Below are 12,938 nucleotides of genomic sequence, written 5' to 3'. Positions count from 1 at the left end.
CCCCTAGAAACCCTTTCAGCTCAGTAATGAGGTCACTCCTGAAGTGCACCCTTCAGCCAAAAATTGAACAGGCCCATGGAACAAAGAATGACTGAAGGGGCGCACCAGCCCTGGGGCAGGGACTGGAAGGCAGGAGAGAACAGGAAAGCTGGTAACTGGGAACCCAGGGTTGAGAGGGGAGAGCATTGACATGTCACAGGGTTGTTAACCAATGTCACAGAACGACGTGTGTACTGATTGTTTGATGAGAAACTAGTTTGTCCTGTAAACCTTCATCTAAAGTACAATAAAAAATAAATAAACTCAGAAAAATAATAGAGAGGCACTTTTTCAACTTGATAAAGACATCTACAAAAAAAAACTTGCAAGTAACATACTTAGTTGTGAAAAACAGGAGCAAGGCAAGAATGTCCACCTTCAATAATTTTGAAAGTTCTAACCAATGCAACAAAGAAAAAAAAAAGGAAATAAAAAGCATACATATCATTTAAAAAGAGCTAAAACTCTCCCTATTTTCAAATGCATTAATTGTGAATGTGGAAAATCCCAAGGAGCCTGCAAAAAATTCTGAGGACTAATGGGTGAGTTCAGCAAGGTCAAAGAATATAAGACAAGCATACAAAAATCAATGATATTTCTATACACTCAAAATGGGCATCAAAGTTAAAATACAGTGTCATTTACAGTCACTCGGAAAAATGAAACAAAACATATAGAAGACTTGTATGATAGAATATACACAACATTGATGAAAGAAATCAAAAAAATCTAAGTAAATGGAGAGACATACCATGTTCATGGATTGGAAGACTCAATATAGTAAAGATGTCAGTTGTCCCCAAGTTGATATACAGTGGATATTCGAAGAAATAATGGCAGATAACTTCCCAAACTTGATGAAGGATATGAATCTACAAACCCAAGAAGCCAAATGAACTCCAAGAAGGATAAACCCAAAGAGATACACGCTGAGGCACTTTATAATCAAAGTCTAATAAACCAAAGATAAAGAGGGAGTCCCGAATGCAACAAGAGAGAACTTAGTTGTCATATACCAGGCATCCTCAATAAGATTATGTGCTTAAACCCTGGAGGCAAGAAGGCATTGGAATGACATATTTAAAGTGCTGAAAGAAAAGAACTGTCAACCAAGATTTCTTCACCCAGCAAAAATGTCTTTCAAAAACAAGGATGAAATTAAGACATTCCCAGACAAACAAAAGATGAGAGAGTTCATGATGACTAAACCTGCCTTACAAGAAATGCTAAAGGGACTTGTTCAGATAGAAATGAAAATGCACAAGATAATAACTCAAAGCTATAAGTAGAAAAGAAAGATCTTCAATAAAGATAATTTTATGGGACTATATTAGGGCCAGAGTTAAGGTATTTTTAGTTTGTAACTTTAGTAGTTATGTCCTGCATGATTACAAAAGATGAATACATAAAAAGTAATGATAAATTTATGGTATTGGGTACATAATGTATAAAGATGCAATTTATGATAACCAATACATAAAAGGCAGTGAAAAGTGGTATAGGAATAGAGTTTTTATATGTTACTAAAGATAAGTTGATATCAATTTAAACTACCTGTACCAGTTGCAGTCAGTTCCAACTCATGGTGACCCCATGTGTGTCAGAGTAGAGCTGTGTTCTATAGGGTTTTCAAAGGTTGATTTTTTGGAAGTAGATTACCAGGACTTTCTTTGGAGGCACTTCTAGGTGGACTCAAACCTCCAAGCTTTTGGTTTGCACCACCTAGGGACTCCTCATTTTAAATTAGGCTGTTGTAAATTTAAGATATTAAATGTAATCTTCATGGTATACACAAAGAACATATCCAAAAAATATACACAAAAGGAAAGGAGAAGGGATTCGAAATAGTTCACTGCAAAAATTCAACTAAGCACAAATGATGGCAGTATCAGAGGGAATAAAAGACAAAAAAGTTATAAGACACACATACAAGAATAAATAAATAATAAAATGGCAAAAGTAAGTCCTTATCAGTAATTACCCTAAATTTAAACGGATTGAACTCTCTAATCAAAAGGCAGAAAGTGGCAGAATGAATTTATTAAAAAAATTATTCATCTACATGCTGATTACAAGAGACACATCTTAGACCCCAAAACAGAAATAGATTGAACGTAAAAGGACAGAGAAAATATTCCACATGAATAGTAACCAAAAGAGAGCTGAGGTAGCTATTTTGACATCAGACAAAATAGATTTTAGGTAAAAATCTGTTATAAGAAACAGGGAAAGGCATTGTGTAAGATAGAAGGGTCAATTCATTAAGATGATATAACAATTATAAATCTATATGCACCTAACATAAAATACATAAAGCAAGCACTGACAGAATTGAAAGGAGAAATAAACAGTCCCACAATAATAGTTGCAGACTTCAATACACTATTTTCAAAAATGGAACATATAAAAAGAAGGTCAATAACGATACAGAGGATTTGAACAATACCATAAACCAACTAGATTTAAAAGATATATATAGAATACTCCATCCAACAACAACACAATATGCATTCTTCTGTAGTGCACATGGATCAGTCCAGGATAGACCATATGCTAGGTCACAAAACAAGTCTCAATAAACTTAAAAGGATATAAATAATATATCTTCTCTGATCACAATAGAATGAAACTAGAAATTAATAACAGAAGAAAAACTGGAAAATACACAAATAGGTGATATTAAACAACACATTATTAAACAACTTATCAGTCAAGGAAGAACTCAAAAGAGAAATCAGAAACTACTTAGAGCCAAATGAAAATAAAAATGCAACATCACAAAACTTATGGGATGGAGCAAAGGCAGTGCTCAGAGAAATTTTTATAGCAGTAAATGCCTACGCTAAAAAAGAAGAAAAATTAAAAAATAAATTAAAAAAAAAGATCTCAAACCAGTAACCTAACTTTACAACATAAAAAAGAAAACTAAGACCAAAGCTGCAATAAAGAAGGAAACAAAAATCAGAACAGAAATAAACTGAACAGAGAATAGATAAACAATAGAGAGAGTCAATGAAACCAGAAGTTGGTTTTCTTAAAGGATCAATAAAATTGACAAAGAAAAAAGAGAGATGAAGATAACTAGAATCAGAAATTAAAGTGAGATTACTACCAACCCTTCAGAAACAAAAATGATCATAACAGAATACTATGAATAATTGTATGCCAACAAGTTAGATAACCGAGATGAAATGGAGAAATCCCTAGAAATGCATAAACTGCCTAACTTGACTCAAGAAGAAAAAAATCCACAGTTAATATCATCCTTAAGGAGAAAGCACAAGATCAAGAACAAGACAAAGATTCCCACTCTCTCCATTTCTATTCAATATTTTTCTGGAAGTCCTAGCCAGAGCAATTAGGCAAGAAGAGAAATAAAACGTATCCAAATTGTGAAGGAAGAAGTAAAACCATCTCCATTCACAGATCTCATAGTCCTATATACAGATAATACCGAAGAATCCACATGAAAGCTACTAAAAAAAAAACCCAAACCCACGGCCATGGAGTCAATTCTGACTCATGGCAACCCTATAGGACAGAGTAGAACTGCCCGATAGAGTTTGCAAAGAGCGCCTGGAGGATTCAAACCGCCGACTTCTTGGTTAGCAGCTGTAGCACTTAACCACTGAGCCATCAGGGTTTCCATGAAAGCTACCAGAGCTTATAACTGAATATGGCAAAGTTCCAGGGCACAAGGTCAACACATAAAAATGATTTGGTTTTATATACACCAGCAATGAGCAGTCTGAAAAAAGAAATTAAGAAAACAAAATACCTCGGAGTAAATTGAAACAAGGAGGTGAAAGACTAATGTACTGAAAACTGTAAAACATTGCTGAAAGAAATATAAAAAAGACCTAAATAAGTGGAAAGACATTCTTTGTTCGTGGATTGGAAGGCTTAATTGACATCTGTTAAACTGTCAATACTACCCAGAACAATCTACAGATTCAATGCAATTCCTATCAAAATTTCAACAGCCTTTTTTGCTTAAATGGAAAAGCCATTCCTCAAATTTATATGGAATTTCAAGGAACCCTAAATAGCCAAAACAATCTTCAAAAAGAACAAAATAGGAGGACTCACACTTCCCAGCTTCAAAAGGCACAGTAATCAAAACAGTCTGGTACTGTTATAAAGACAGACATATACACCAATGGAATGGAATTGATAGTCCAGAAATAAACCCATATGTCATGGATTGAATTATGTTCCCCCAAAAATGTGTGTATTAACTTGGTTGGGCCATGATTTCCAGTATTCTGTGGTTGTCCTCCATTTTGTGATTGTAATTTTATGTTGAGAGGATTAGGGTGGGATTGTAACGCCACCCTTACTCAGGTCACCGCCCTGATCCAAGGTAAAGGGAGTTTCCCTGGCGCTTGGTCTGCACCACCTTTTATCTCTCAAGAGATAAAAGGAAAGGGAAGCAAGCAGAGAGTTGGGGACCTCATATCACCAAAAAAGAAGCATCGGGAGCAGAGCGCGTCTTTTAGGCTCAGGGTTCCTGCACACAGAAGCTCCTAGCCCAGGGGAAGATTGATGAGAAAGACCTTCCTCCAGAGCAGACAGAGAGAGAAAGCTTTCCCTTGGAGCTGATACCCTGAATTTGGACTTTTAGCCTACTTTACTGTGAGAAAATAAACTTCTCTTTGTTAAAAGCATCCACTTGTGGTATTTCTGTTATAGCAGCACTAGATGACTAACACATCATAAATCTATGGTCAGTTGATTTTCTATAAGGGCACTATGTCCAGTGATGGAGAAAGAATAGTCTCTTCAATAAACGGTGCTGGAAAAATTGGATATCCACGTGCAAAAGAATAAAGTTGCACCCATACCTCATACCATATTTGAAAATTAACTCAAAATGGATCAAAGACCTAAATGTAAGAACTAAAACCATAAAATTCTTAGAACTCTACATAAAGATAACGCTTCAGGGCCAAATTTTTTACAATGAATTCTTAGATACGACAACAAAAGCACGAGCAACAAAGGACAAAACAGGCAAATTGGATTTCAGCAAAAGTAAAACATTTTGTGCCTTAAAGGACTTTTTCAAAAAAGTAAAAAGATAATCTACAGAATGGGTGAAAATGTTTAAGAACCATATATATCTAATAAGGGTTTATTACCCAGAATATATAAAAAATTTCTACAACTCAACCATAAAGATAAACAACTCAATCAAAAAATGGCCAAAGGACTTGAACAGATATTTCACCAAAAATATAGAAATGGTTAACAAACACATGAAAAATGCTAGATAGCAGTGATCATTAAACCAAAAAAAAGAAAAAATCCATTGCAGTCAAGTCTATTTCAACTCACACCAACCCTATAGGAAAGAGTAAATTGCCCCTAGCGTTTCCAAGGAGTGGCTGGTGGATTTGAACTGCCAAACTTTTGGTTAGCAGACAAGCTCCTAGCCACTATGCCACCAGTCATCATTAAAAAAAAAAAAAAAAAAAAAAAACCCATTGCCATCGAGTCAATTCCAACTCATAGCAAACATATAGGACAGAGTAGAACTGCCCCATAGGGCTTCCAAGGAGCACCTGGTGGATTCAAACTGCCAACTTTTTGGTTAGCAGCTGAACTCTTAAACACTATGCCTTCTGGGTTTGGAAATGCAAATCAAAACCACACTGAGATACCAAACTCACTCCCCCACACACAGACACACATAAACACACACGCACACACTAGAATGACTATCCTCATGAAAATGGAAAACAAGTGTTGGTAAACCCATTAGGATGTGCATAAATTGAAATCTTCATCCATTGCTACTGGGATTATAAAATGGTGCAGCTACTATGAAAAACAGTTCGGCAGTTCCTTAAGAAGTTAAACACAGGAGGTGGAGCCAATATGGTACCCTAGACAGACACACCATGCCATCTCTTTGAAGCAAAGACACACAAAAAACTAAGTGAAATAGTTAAAATCATCATTCCTAGAGCCGTAAGCATTAAATGAAAGGATAAAGAACTGAATCAAACACCGAATGGAAGAACAAACTGATGGAAAACAGAGAACGAGGGGAGATATGGAATGGAGGTCCCCTGCCAATGAACACAGCACAGTGTAGCCATCTTGTAACACAGCCAGCAAGGACCCCAGGCATGGAGTATGGGAAGGCAACTTCATGGAGCTCCCAACAGGAGAGAGAGCACCCAGTAACCACAGAAATACACTTTCCCACCTCTCACCTTTCTGTCCCCATACACCACCTACTCTTCTTGCCAGCCCTTGCCACACCACAGTGGCTAGAACATCCCAAGAGCTTCAGTCCACCACTAGGCCCACACCACCCTCCCATCCTGCCACTCAACCAGCTGCTGAAGAGTGGGAAGCGAGACACAACACATAGGAAAATCACATCAGATGACAAAATGGTGGACAGTCACAATACTGGGAATTGACATACATTTTTGGGGGAATGCAGTTCAATCCATAACAGCATTCTTTAATAAGATGGAGAGAAAAATAACCAACTGTACATGGAAAAGAAAAGCATTATTGAAGAAAAAGAACAAAGTAGGGGAGGCCTCACACTACCTGATCTTAGAACCTATTATACAGCCATGGTAGTCAAAACAGCCTGTTACTGGTACAACAACAGGTACATAGACCAATGGAACAAAATTGAAAACCCAGATGTAAATCCATCCATCTATTGGTACCTGATATTTGACAAAGGGCTAAAGTCTGTTAAATGGGGTGGGGGGAGAGGGGACAAACCAAACCTGTGGCCATTGAGTCCATTCTGATACATAGCAACCTTATAGGATAGAGAAGAACCGCCCCCATAGAATTTCAAAGGAATGGCTGGTAGGTTCAAACTGCTGACCTTTTGGTTAGCAGACATAGCTCTTAACTACTGTGCAATCAGGGGTCCAAATTGGGAAAAGACAGTCTCTTTAGCAAAAGATGCTGACATAGCTGGGTGTCCATTCATAAATAAATAAAACAAGGTCAATACGTCACATCATACACAAAAACAAAATCAAAATGGACCAGACACACAAAACCTAAAACAATAAAGATCGTGGAATAAAAAAGTAGAGACAATATAGGGGCCCTTTTTTTTTTAATACAATGGCATAAATAGTATACAAACTGTAACTAACAACGCACAAACACCAGAAGAGAAACCAGATAATTGGGAGCTCCTAAACACTTAAGCTCAGCGAAAGAATTCACCAAAAAAATTAAAAATAGAATTTACAGACTGGGGGAAAAAAAAATTGGCTGTGACACATCTGACAAGGATCTAATCTCTAAAATCTAAAAATATTTCAACACCTCAACAACAAAAAGACAAATAATCCAATTTAAAATAAGGCAAAAGGGGGTGGGGCCAAGATGGCAAAATAGACAGATGCTTCCGGCTAGCCCTCTTACAACAAAGACCCGAAAAAACAAGTGAAATGAGTGTATTTATGACAAGCTAGGAGCCATGAACATCAAAGGCAAGCTTAGAAAATGAACTGAAGGGCAGGGGGAGGAAGAGACAGTTCAGAAGCGGAGAGGAGTTACCGGACCTGAATTGTGGAGAGCCGTCTGGCACCATTCCCAGAGAGGCGGTGGGCTGGTGCTAGTGTTCAGCTGCAGTTTCCTCAGGGGGAAGCAGGCAGCACACAGCCTACTCAAACCTCCGGAACCAGAGAAGAACAGCACTCTCAGCAAAAGCTAAGTACTTGCATATATTTTACCGTGCCCCCCCTCCCCCCACCACCTGGATTCAGGGGCTGATTTCCCTGGGCTTGAGATAGGCTCTGTTGAGCACCTAGAGCCATCCTCCCAGCCTTGGAGAAGGAATAAATTTGCAATTGGGGGAAAAGATAATTTTCCAGCTCCGCTAACCGGGGGAGCCCAGGACAGAAGTGGTTCCTGTCCAGGCGTAAACGGTCCATGGACTTTGAATACCTTTCCCCTCTGCATGGACCAGTGTGGGCCTATTTCAGAAGAATAGGCCCTTATTGGCAGACTCCAACTGTTTCAGCTGTGTGGCAGAGAGGTTGGTGTTTGATGTTTGACATTGCTTTGCCTATTAAACAGGGTCCTCACCTAACCACATCAGGGGCCTAAGGGCTGGTGGCTTCATTTCAGTCACCCAGCCACCTGCAACAGGGGTCCAAGGATAACTGGTACCTCCCAGTCCTTACAACCAACAACTTTGGGTGCCTATGGTCCGTCTGCAGAACCTACCCACCTGTACACTCTAGGGAACAGGGATACACTTTCCTCAGAGACACGTGGGGGACAATTCTCAGCCCCCTGCCTTGTTCAGAGTGTGAACCCCTGCTGCAACCAGATACTGGTTTCTACCCCAATCACCCCTGCCCCTCTAAGACTGTAGGACAGAGCCTGTACCACATACTTGATGATCAGCTACCTGGACATCTGAGCTGAAGTCATACAAGAAAAGTGAATGGACTCCTAGACTGATATACCTGATAGCAGCTCTAGCCATCTGAGGACAAGACATCAGAGCTCCAAAGTCAAAAATAATCAAGCTAGCTCACTCAAGCAACCCATCTGGGCATATCAAAACAAAACAAAGCAAGAAGCTATGACACAGTAAGCAAACATAAAATAAACTAATAAAATAATTTATAGATGGCTCGGAGACAACAGTCAATATCAAGTCACATAAAGAAACAGACCATGATTGCCTCAACAAGCTCTCGAAACAAGGAATCAAGGGATCTTCTAGATGAAGGTGACTTCCTGGAATTACCAGAGCCAGAATACAAAAGATTAATATACAGAACCCTTCAAGACATCAGGAAGGAAATGAGGCTATACAAAGAACAACCCAAGGAACGCACAGATAAAGCAATTGAAGAAATTAAAAAGATTATTCAGGAACATAATGAAAAATTTAATAAGCTGGAAAAATCCATAGACAGACAGTAATCAGAAATTCAGAAGATTAACAATAAAATTACAGAAGTAGACAACTCAATAGAAAGTCAGAGGAGCAGAATGGAGCAAGTGGAAGGCAGAATTTCTGAACTTGAAGATAAAGCACTTGGCACTAATATATTTGAAGAAAAATCAGATAAAAGAATTTTAAAAAATGAAGAAAACTTAAGAATCATGTGGAACTTTATCAAGAGAAATAACCTACAGGTGATTGGAATGCCAGAAGAGGGAGGGATAACAGAAAATACAGAGAGAATTGATGATTTGTTGGCAGAAAACTTCCCTGATATCATGAAAGATAAGAAGATATCTATCCAAGATGCTCACTGAACTCCACATAAAATAAGGCAAAAGATATGAGCAGACACTTCAGCAAAGAAGATATTCAGGCAGCTAACAGACACATGAGGAATGCCCACAATCACTAGCCATTAGAGAAATGCAAATAAAAATTACAGTGAGACACCATTTTGCCCTGAACATACTGGCACTAATCAAAAAACAAACAAACAAACAGAAAATAACAGATATTAGAGAGGTTGCAGGGAGTTTGGAACTCTTGTGCACTGCTGGTGGGAATGTAAAATGGCACGACCACTTTGGAAAACTATATGGCACTTCCTTAAAAAGCTAGAAATAGAAGTATCATGTTGTTAGGTGCTGTCCAATCTGTTCCGACTCAGAGCAACCCTATGTACAACAGAACGAAACACTGCCCCGTCCTTCACCATACTCACAATCCTTGTCATACTTGAGACCATTATTGCAGCCACCACGTCAATCCATCTCATTGAGGGTCTTCCTTTTTTTTGCTGACCCCCTATTTTACCAAGCATGATGTCCTTCTCCAGGGACTGATCCCTCCTAATAACATGTCCAAAGTACTTGAGACAAAGTCTCCCCATCCTTCCTTCTAAGGAGCATTCTGGCTGTACTTCTTCCAAGACAGATCTGTTCATCCTTTTGGTGGTATATTCAATACTCTTCACTAACACCAGAATTCAAAGGCCAGTGATTTTCTTAGGTCTTCCTTATTCATTGTCCAGCTTTCGAGTACATATGAGGTGAATGAAAACACCATGACTTGGATCAGGCACACCTTAGTCTTCAAGATGACATCTTTGCTTTTTAACACTTACAAGAGATCATTTGCAGCAGATTTGCCCAATGCAGTGTGTCCTTTGATTTCTTGACTGCTGCCACCATAGGTGTTGCTTGTGGATACAGATAAAACGAAATCCTTGACAACTTCAATCTTTTCTCCGTTTATCATGATGTTGCTTATTGTTCCATTTGTGAGGATTTTTGTTTTCTTTATGTTGAGGTGTAATCCATACTGAAGGCTGCAGTCTTTGATCTTCATCAATAAGTGCTTCAACTCCTTTTCACTCTCAGCAAGCCAGGTTGTGTCATTTGCATATCGCAGTTTGTTAATGAGTCTTCCTCCAATTCGGGTGTCCTGTTCTTCTTCTTCGAGTCCAGATTCTCAGATTATTTGCTCAGCATATAAATTTAGGGTGAAGGATACAACTCTGACACACACCTTTCCTGACTTTAAACCGCATAGCATCCCATTGTTCTGTTCAAACAACTGTGTTTTGATCTACGTACAAGTTCCTCATGAGCATAAATAAGTGTTCTGAAATTTCCATCCTTCACAATGTTATCCATAATTTGTTATGATGCACACAGTCGAATGCCTTTGCATAGTCAAAAAACACACACACACAGGTAAATATCTTTCTGGTATTCTCTGTTTTCAGCCAGGATTCATCTGACATCAGCAATGATATCCCTGGTTCCACGTCCTCTTCTGAACCCCACTTGAATTTCTGGCAGTTCCCTGTCAAGGTACTGCTGCAGTCTCTTTTGAATAATCTTCAGCAAAATTTTGCTTGTGCATATTAATAATATTGTTCAATAATTTCCACATTCACTTGAATAACTTTTCTTTGGAATAGGCATAAATAAAAAAGTAGGTTGGCTAGGTAGCTGTCTTCCAAATTTCTTGGCATAGATGAGTGAGCACTTCAAGGGCTGCATTCATTTGCTGAAACATTTCAATTGGTGTTCCATCAATTCCTGGAGCCTTTTATTTTGTTAATGCGTTCAGTGCAGCTCAGGCCTCTCCCTTCAGAATCATCAGTTCCTGATCATATGCTACCTCCTGATAAGTTTGAACATCTACCAATTCTTTTTGGTATAGTGACTCTGTATTCCTTCCGTCTTCTTTTAATGCTTCCTGCGTCGTTTAATATTTTCCCCATAGAATCCTTCAATATTGCAACTCAAGGTTTGAATTTTTTTCTTCAGTTCTTTCAGCTTGAGAAATGCTGACACTGCTCTTCCCTTTTGGTTTTCCAACTATAAGTCTTTGCACATGTCATTATAATACTTTACTCTGTCTTCTCTAGGGGCCCTTTGAAATCGTCTGTTCAGCAATTTTGCTTTATCATTTCTTCAGAGTCTCTTCTGACATCCATTTTGGTCTTTTATTTCTTTTCTGTCTTTTTAATGACCTCTTACTTTCTTCATGTGTTATGTCCTTGAAGTCATTCCACAATTCATCTGGTCTTCGGTCATTAGCGTTCAACACGTCAAATCTATTCCTGAAATGGTCTCTAAATTCAGGTAGGATATACTCAAGGTCATACTTTTGCTCAAGGTCATACTTTTGCTCTTGTGGACTTGTTCTAATTTTCTTTAGCTTCAACTTGAACTCACATATGAGCAATTGACGGTCGGTTCCACACTTGCCCCCTGGCCTTGTTCTGACTGATGATATTGAGCTTCTCCATCACCTCTTTCCACAGATGTAGTCAATTTGATCCCTATGTACTCCATTTGGCAAGGTCCATGTGTATAGTTGCCATTTATGTTATTGAAAAAACGTATTTCCAGTGAAGAAATTGTTTGTCTTCCAAAACTCTGTCATGCAAGCTACGGCATCATTTCTATCACCAAGGTCATGTTTTCCAACTACTGATCTTTCTTCCTTGTTTCCAGCTTTTGAATTCCAATCACCAGTAATTACCAATGTATCCTGATTACATGTTCAATCAATTTCAGACTGCAGAAGGTGGTAAAAATCTTCAATTTCTTCCTCTTTGACCTTAGTGGTTGGTGCATAAATTTGAATAATAGTTGTATTAACTGTCTTTCTTATACACTTCAGATATTATCCTATCACCGACAGTGTTGTGCTTCAGGATAGCTCTTGAAATGTTTTTTTGATGATGAATGCAACATCATTACTCTTCAAGTTCTCGTTCCCAGCACAGTAGACCATTTGATTGTCCAATTCAAAATGGCCAATACAAGTCCATTTCAGCTCACTAATGCCTAGGATATCAATGTTTATGTTTTCCATTTCATTTTTGACCATCAATTGCTCATACGCAAGTTCAAGTTGAAACTGATAAAAATTAGAACAAGTCCACCACAGCCAAAGTACAACCTCCAACATATACCACCTGAATTTAGAGACCATCTCAAGAATAGATTTGATGCAGTGAACACTAATGACCAAAGACCAGATGAGTTGTGGAATGACATCAAGGACATCATACACAAAGAAAGAAAGAGGTCATTAAAAAGACAGGAAAGAAAGAAAAGACCAAACTGGGTGTCAGAAGAGATTCTGAAACTTGTTCTTGAATGTCAAGTAGCTAAAGCAAACAGAAGAAATGAGGAAGCAAAATTGCTGAACAGGAGATTTCAAAGGGCCCCTTGAGAAGACAGAGTATGTATTATAATGACATGTGCAAAGCCTGGAGTTGGGAAACCAAAAGGGAAGAACACTGTCAGCATTTCTCAAGCTGAAAGAACTGAAGAAAAAATTCAAAGCTTGAGTTGCAATATTGAAGAATTCTATGCAGAAAATATTAAATGATGCAGGAAGCATTAAAAGAAGATGGAAGGAATACACAGTCACTATACCAAAAGGAACTAGTAGA

This window comes from Loxodonta africana, chromosome 5 (genome assembly GCF_030014295.1).
Source record: "Loxodonta africana isolate mLoxAfr1 chromosome 5, mLoxAfr1.hap2, whole genome shotgun sequence".
In the NCBI taxonomy this organism is placed as follows: Eukaryota; Metazoa; Chordata; class Mammalia; order Proboscidea; family Elephantidae; genus Loxodonta; species Loxodonta africana.
The sequence above is the reverse complement of the archived record's forward strand: the minus strand, read 5'-3'. Positions refer to the sequence as shown.